This window comes from Manis javanica, chromosome 7, assembly GCF_040802235.1.
Source record: "Manis javanica isolate MJ-LG chromosome 7, MJ_LKY, whole genome shotgun sequence".
In the NCBI taxonomy this organism is placed as follows: domain Eukaryota; kingdom Metazoa; phylum Chordata; class Mammalia; order Pholidota; family Manidae; genus Manis; species Manis javanica.
In genome coordinates this window covers 136,148,395-136,155,534 of record NC_133162.1, presented here as the reverse complement: position 1 = coordinate 136,155,534, position 7,140 = coordinate 136,148,395, and the positions used below count along the sequence as shown (strand labels likewise).

Sequence of the window (7,140 nt, the reverse complement as noted above, 5' to 3'; positions counted from 1 at the left end):
CCTATCAACGCTCTGTCTCCTGTGCTGTCTTTGTTTCCCCAGCAGCCGGCCAAATCCCCTTCTCAGAGGCTGTCCCACCTGATGGCTCTCAGCCAGTCCAAAGACAGGTCAGTTACATTTCTGTGGGGACTCTAAACTAAAGAGCCTAGGAGATCTGGATCCACGGAGCATCACCGAGGTGCTCTGGGCTCAGAAATTTCTCTGTTCAGACCACCCTATCATGTGACCAGACCTGAGCACACAAGTGTGTGCACAGATGTTCATGGGCACATAACCGTCTTGGTACTGCATCTGTGAGACTGAGAAGTATGCAAAGAGCCTTCAGGCTCTCAGCACAGCAGACCTGCTTCCCAGTGCTTCTCAAAACATGGCCCTGGGCCAGAAACATAAGCCTCACCCAGACATGTGGTAAATACAAATTCCTGCCCCCACCCCAGCTCTTCTGAGTCAGAACCTCTAGGCATAGGACCCAATCATCTGGGTGTGACAGCCCTCCGGTTGGTTCAGGTGCACGCTCAGCTGTGAGAGCCGCTGCCCTCCGCTAAGAATCTTTGCAGGTGGGGTTGACTGCTTGGCTGTAGACCAAGAGCTGGTCCTGAGCTGCCATTCAGCTCCTCAGCCTCATTCCACCCACGGCAGCTAGCCTAACCTCTGCGTCTCCCTGGACCCATGCCACACACTCGTCACTGCTTGCTCAAACCAAGGTTTCTAGACTTTGCCTCTCAAAGCACAGGTCTGGTCATTCACTCTACTGCCCAAACAGCTCAGTGCCTCCCACTGTCCGCAGAGCCAAGGCCATCGATGGCCTTCCCGACCAAGGGCACCTCCTGTTAGTCCTTTTGTGGAACACACAGGCCGACTCAGCAGAGCCCCCTCACTGCAGTGACCCCTCTTGCCTATTTCAGTTGTGATCCCTATGAAACCTCATTCTCAGGCTCTTTATAATTCTGCATCTCAGAACCTCCTTCTTGTGTCCATCACACATATCTCCATGGGAAGCTGATTGAGTTTCAGTCCCTTTTCCCAGGACCCCTCAACTTTGTCCAGGCTGGACAACATCAAGGCTACAGAGAGAGAGAATCTGCTAAATAGAGGGACTGATTGGTAAGTAAGACATCCCATATTGAGGACACAAGCCTAGTGAGGACTGTAAGATAAATTCTAGCCGAAATAAGCAGGCGACGAGAGGCAATAAAGGGCCAGGCAGTTTATTTGAGTGCAATTCCCGGGTGATGTTCCTCAGTCTGAAACACAGGCCAGGGAAGTCACACCCGGTCAGGGAGTTGGGGGCCTATAAGGGGTTAGAAGGGGGGGGAGTGGACAAGCTATCTTAGGGGGCGTGGAGAGGTATGATTGGCTAAAGATGACATAATAGACAATTAGAAACTTTTCCTTTGAAGAGGGAGGAGGCTGACATCTGGGTCTTAGCTGGCACATCAGAAGGATGGAATTCAGGAAGAGCTGTCCCCTTTCCATATAAGGCACGGACCTTGGGGTCTGGTCTCTTCTCCTTTTATGGTATCTCTCTGTTCTGTTTGCATGTCCTTGTTTTTCCTTCCTCCAGCCTAACAAGGACAAGTATTTTAAAAGAGAAAATGGCCTATCCCATAAACCATAGAGGACTTTGTAGAAAAAAACGTCAGCAATTAGTAAGCTGTCCCATTGTTGACTAAATGTATTGCTTGTTTTAATGACCTCAAACAGTGACACTAATAAGCATGTCAATGGGTCTCTACTTCTGACCTTGCAAAATTGCTCTGTGCCAATTAAAAAGTCAGAATCTCTTTCCAAGGGACTGTGTTAATAAAAATACCATGACTTATTCAGGCTCCCCGAGATGTGTAAGGGAGCACCTCCTCTCCACAGAGAAAACACCAATTATTACTAGAAACTCCAGAATTTGGTTTAGGAGGTACGGGGAGAGCAGACAAGACCAGTGGAGATTGGAGTGGCCCCCTGAGGACGGCAGGGAGAGCCATCAGCTGGGCATGGTAACAGCTCACACGCGTGACTCACCGTGCCCCCAGCCCTTTATTCTTATTAACTCACTCAGTCCTTGCCTCCTCTCTGAGGGACCACCGTTAGCATTATATGGGTATTACTTTGTACGGCTCATCTATTCCTGTTCCCTTTCACTCTGATTTAAAGAAAGCAAAGTTGACATTGTTTGATGGCTCAAGTGATCCAGCTTTGATCTTCTGTTTATTTATAACTACATCATCATTCCTGTGGGGTTGAGCCATCATTCATTCATGCATTCACTCATTCATATGTTGAGTCTGAAAATACACATTAAGTTCCTGCTATGAGTGCAACACAGTGTCTTGTGAACATACAAGATGAAAAAAATCATTATATATGGGTTCCCCAACTCCTTTTATTTTCCTCCTTGGAACACAGTTTAATTACACTTCTGAGCCCCCCTGGACGTCAGTCTGAGGCCATGCAACTAAACGGAGATGAAGGGAGTGAGGGGGAAGGGTCACCACCTCCCAGGCCTGCCCCATAAAAGTCCCGATCCATTCTCTTTATTCAACACTGGGGGCCAAATTTTGGAGACAGTGGCACCATGACATAGAAGGAACACAGCCCTTGAAAACCTGCATGGAACAGCCTGCTCACCAACCACATCAGAGTTGAGCTATTAATAGTGTTTTGTTTCTTAAGTTATTGAGATTTGGGGCCCTTTTATTACAACAGCTACCCTTACTTATCTCATAAATATGATAGCTCTCTGAGATTCGGGGCAACTGATGTTCAGTTGTTAGATGCTAATATCCTTGCTACTTATAAGCTGTGTATCTTTGAAGCAAATTATTTAACCAATATCAACTCTGACTTACACATTTCAAAATGGATCTCATAAAACTTAAAATACAGGGTTGTGGGGATACTTAAGTATAAAGGCCCCCAACACTGTCCCTGGCTTGTAGTAGGCACTCAGTTAATGGGAGGTAGGTTTCTCCTCTGCAGCCCTTCAAGCTCAAAATTCTCACAAAAATAATGACCCTGGATCAAGAAGGAAGATAATTGCATTTTCCTCCTTAGGATGGATTGAATCCAGGATTTTCAGTTGCCTCAGTTTGGCTTCACACTTCCATGTTAACCAGGGGATGCTTTGTTTACATGGATGTAGAAGTGAATGGGTGTGAATTCTAAGGTAACAGCTCGGTAGGACTGACATTAGCATTTTTAAAAGGCCGTCAAATGGCTGATGGGAAGTGTTTTCACGCACCGGCCTCATCTCTTCACATGTCTTTGCTCCAGGCTGCAAGCTTTTTATCACACGTAGAAGGAACTCAATAGCTGTGAGCTCCAGAGCCAAGAGGCTTATATCATATTTTAGCATTTCAAAGGGAAATCAAAGGAGCCTTTATTTTAGAAAGCACTTTCATATTTCTCAAAGTTATTCCCGAGTTTTTCAGGCTTTGAGAAAGTAAGTTTTAAGTGTAAAGAGAAGGATGCTGAGAAATACTGACAAGCATCAGCTTCACAGTGGGGAAGGGCCCCAGAGTCCCCCAGGGTGAGCTCTTTCTCTCTGGTCCCCACTGGCAAATGCCTGCTCGGTGCCCTCCGTCCCTGCAGTCCTGGCACGTGCTCACCTCCCCACCCCAAACCCCCCAGGAGCAACTCCACGGGCCTGTCCTGGGTGACTGGCAGACGCCAGACCAACGACATACCAGGGATGGAGGGGAGGAGAGAACGCCCATCCTCTCTCCACCCCTTGCCCTGAAGGCTTTGGGGAGCTGCTGGGGTAAACGCCAATTGATATGTAAATGGACTAAGGCTGGGTGGGAGATTCTGGAAATTCTGTGCTTTTCCCCACATTCAGACACTCCTTAAGCCAGACCTCCAACCTCAGCAGTTATCCCAAATTCGCCCTTTCTCTTCTGAGATACTGAGACTCAACTGTCTAGGCAGGATGGTCCTTATCCCACTGAGCCATAAATTCATTTGTCCTACAAATAAGCTATGTTAGTGACATTTTAGGGAGCCATTACTGAATAATAGGCTGGGGAAAATAACGCCCCCCTCACAGGATCATTGGGAGGGTTAAATGTTTTTCAAAAAGAATGTTAAATGCTCTATTTGTGCTATAGGCTCAATAAACACAGTACCTGCCATACAGTTAATACCTTGAATATAATTAATTAATTTACTTGATAGACTTGATTAATAATAAGCAAGGCATTAAGACCTGCCCTTCCCTAAGTATCAGATCTGAGAGGCAAAGGAAGGACATTGGAGGGGAAAACGTCTGGGGGTAGAAATGAAGACAGAAATGAGGACAGGACTTTCACAGTGAGACAGGGACCGTGGGTGCAGTCGGAGCAGGGTGGGGGCCTCTGGAAAAAGCAGGACAAAGTAATTGCAGTCAGAGCCATGCAACTACATGCAAGGAAACCCCCTAGCAAAACTCCACGTTAAACATTAAGCTCTGGAGTAACCTTCCAGTAAGATAAGTTAATATTCCCTAGACAAAGGAAAGCAACCCATGTTTTTATTATGCCGATCATCTGTAATCATGTGTAAGGTTCGCGTTCGTATGGTAAAAGGCCCAGGCCTGCGTGCTGTTTTTCCTCCTTCAGACCTGATGAGGTGATTTGCAATCTGGCCAATTAATAATGGTGAACAAGCCCAGCCGTGAACAATACAGTAAAAGGCAGGAAGGATTCCATCTTAAAGATAAAATTGTATTTTAAACACCCAGGAAGTTAAGAAGTAATATTCTTAACTTACTCTTTAGCAGACAGACAATACCTCAGCCCACCTTGGGGGCTGGGCAGGTGGCCTTGTTTGATATGCTCCCAGACCATAATGCTGGTATCCCAGGGAGAAATCAGAGCTGTAAATTTCTTGTGTTAAGTTCATTTTAAATATTCATGGACCACTTAACAAGTCCACACCCCTAAGCCCCGTATCACATTCCCAGGTGGCGCTGTCCATGAGGCTGGCAGCTGTTGCTGGAGGTGGTTGTGGCCATAAACAGACTGAGACCCCTACAGGCCCCATAAAAATGTACCCTTGTTTACCTGCTTCCCCTGGGCTCCTTCTCACATTTTGCCCCCCATCCCCTGCACCCTTCTTTGTTGCGTTAGCTGACGGTGGTATGAAACCTCAATGCGAGGCTACTCTTTGAGAGTTACTAATTTTTCCCTTGAGTAAGTCTCATGTAAATATAAGACATACACGTTAATAAACTCCTGTTTGTTTTTCTCTCATTAGTTTGTCTGTTCTTAGAGGGGCCAAACCCCAGCAGATTCAGGAAGAGCTCCTTACCTCCTCCGGAACTGCCTAGACTTACTTGGGAAAGCGGGCCTGTACCAGGAAGAGAGATACCTTTTTAACTAAGAAACCGTTAAAAAAAAAGAAAGAAAGAAACAAGCCCAGATGGAGTTCTTTGCCCCCAAACTAATGTTTAATTACAGTTTCAACCTATTCCAGGAATGTGATCTTCTAACAGTCATGAATTTTCTGGTCAGCTCCACTGACTTCAAAGGTCACATGGGTCCTGTCCAGCCCCAGAACATGACGAGGTGATCGGCGTGAGGCCCCCTGCTCTCCCCACTAAGGGAAGGTGACCTGGCCTGAGACAATCCCTTCTTTCCTTTTGCTAATAACTTTCCCCACCCTCCTGTCTACAAAAACCTCTGTTTTGTACAATTCCTCAGAGCATGTCTGCTTGCTAGAGGGGATGCTGCCTGAATCATGAATCACTTAATAAAGCCAATTAGATCTTCAGATTTACTTGGTTCAATTTTATTTTTTTTTTAAACAAAACTTATCTGCATAACAGGGCAACCTCTGACCTAAGAAGAGAGGAAGGGAATGTTTTTCCTTCCTACAGGAGACAGTTGTGAAGGGACCTTCTGGCTGGACGTTGCTTGCTTTAGGCTGCTGCGCTGACATCCTGGGACCGCTGACAAAACCCGCAGAGGGTACGAACTCCTACCTGTCAGCCTCCGGGGCCTCTGCCTGCTGGGTCTCATGGAAGTGACAACACTGAGTCCTTCTGTTTCCCTAATTTTGATCAGAGAGAAAATATCTGGGTGAACTAGTTCCTTGGGCATGCTGACTATGATAAATATTTGTTATGAGTATCTTGTTTTCTTCCCAGAGATGGCCACTGTTTTTCTTCATCTCTGTCTTTGTGTCATTTTTCATAAGGAGGAAAATGCAGGCAGACTGTCCTATAAGGCTGTCATTCGACCCGGCCGTACAGACTGGTGAGTTCACAGTTCTCACCAGACCAGCACCTGTTTGGACCAGCTTTGTTGTGAGTCAACGTGCGTGTGAGGTGAAGACATTACTAATGGGCACCTTGGAAGCAAAAAGCTGCAAAATCGGGCAGCACGGGTGAAGCTCTTAAAAGCTGTGAGAGCGCTCACCACAACCCTAAATTCCTATGTCAGGATAAGTTAGTCATGGAACAGGTTAGACTGACACTAAGTCCCTGTCAACCTCAAGAAAATTTCTGTGCAAGGAGGTGCACTGTGAAACACCACACAACCCCTAATTCCTTGCACATCCCTCTTAGGCATTGATTTGGCTCTGGGAGACCCAGTGCTCTGCTAGAGCTGTGAATGTGCATGTGAAAACAAAAACAAAAAAGCAGGTTGGAGTTTCTGTCCTGCCTTGTTCTTGAGGGCTTGGCTTTATGGCCCATCAGCACGTTCTCTCTGGTCTGGAGGGTGCCTGTCGTGGTGTGTGTCTGGCAGACAGACAGATAGGCTGCAGATTCGATGACCAGGGTTCTCCTGTTTGGCTGCACCACCTCTCAGGGGAATTTGCTGGAAGGGGTCCCAGTTCTTAAGAGGCCTCCGTTTTCTCAACCTCCATTGTCATATTAGTCTTATGGGAAACCAGAGACCTTCTTCCCACCGATGTGGTCAGGCAGAATGTGAGTTGCACCCAGTCTGTGGCTAGATCTTTTTGAGATGACGTTGGGAGTGGATTTCCTGAGGACTGCGTCATTTTCACTCTTCTTTGGGGATTCCTCCTGCACCCACGGAGATCAATATAAGACCCTACTTGTCAACGCAGATGACGGAGCCTTTGAATAGGCTATATTTAAAAGGAAAAAAATTAAATCAAGCTCTCATTCTAAAGAGTGATCCCACTGGTCACCTGTGGAAAGGC

General features: G+C 46.6%; 1 long non-coding RNA gene across 1 annotated transcript; it reads right to left on the bottom strand.

The window, feature by feature from the left end:
• Positions 1-1,192: 1,192 nt before the first annotated feature.
• LOC140850632 (uncharacterized) lies at positions 1,193-5,357 on the bottom strand. The gene is made up of 2 exons (XR_012133582.1): positions 5,281-5,357; positions 1,193-1,565 (listed from the first exon to the last, which is right to left on the bottom strand). It is a non-coding gene; the product is annotated as an uncharacterized lncRNA (long non-coding RNA).
• Between the last annotated feature and the right edge of the window lie 1,783 nt (positions 5,358-7,140).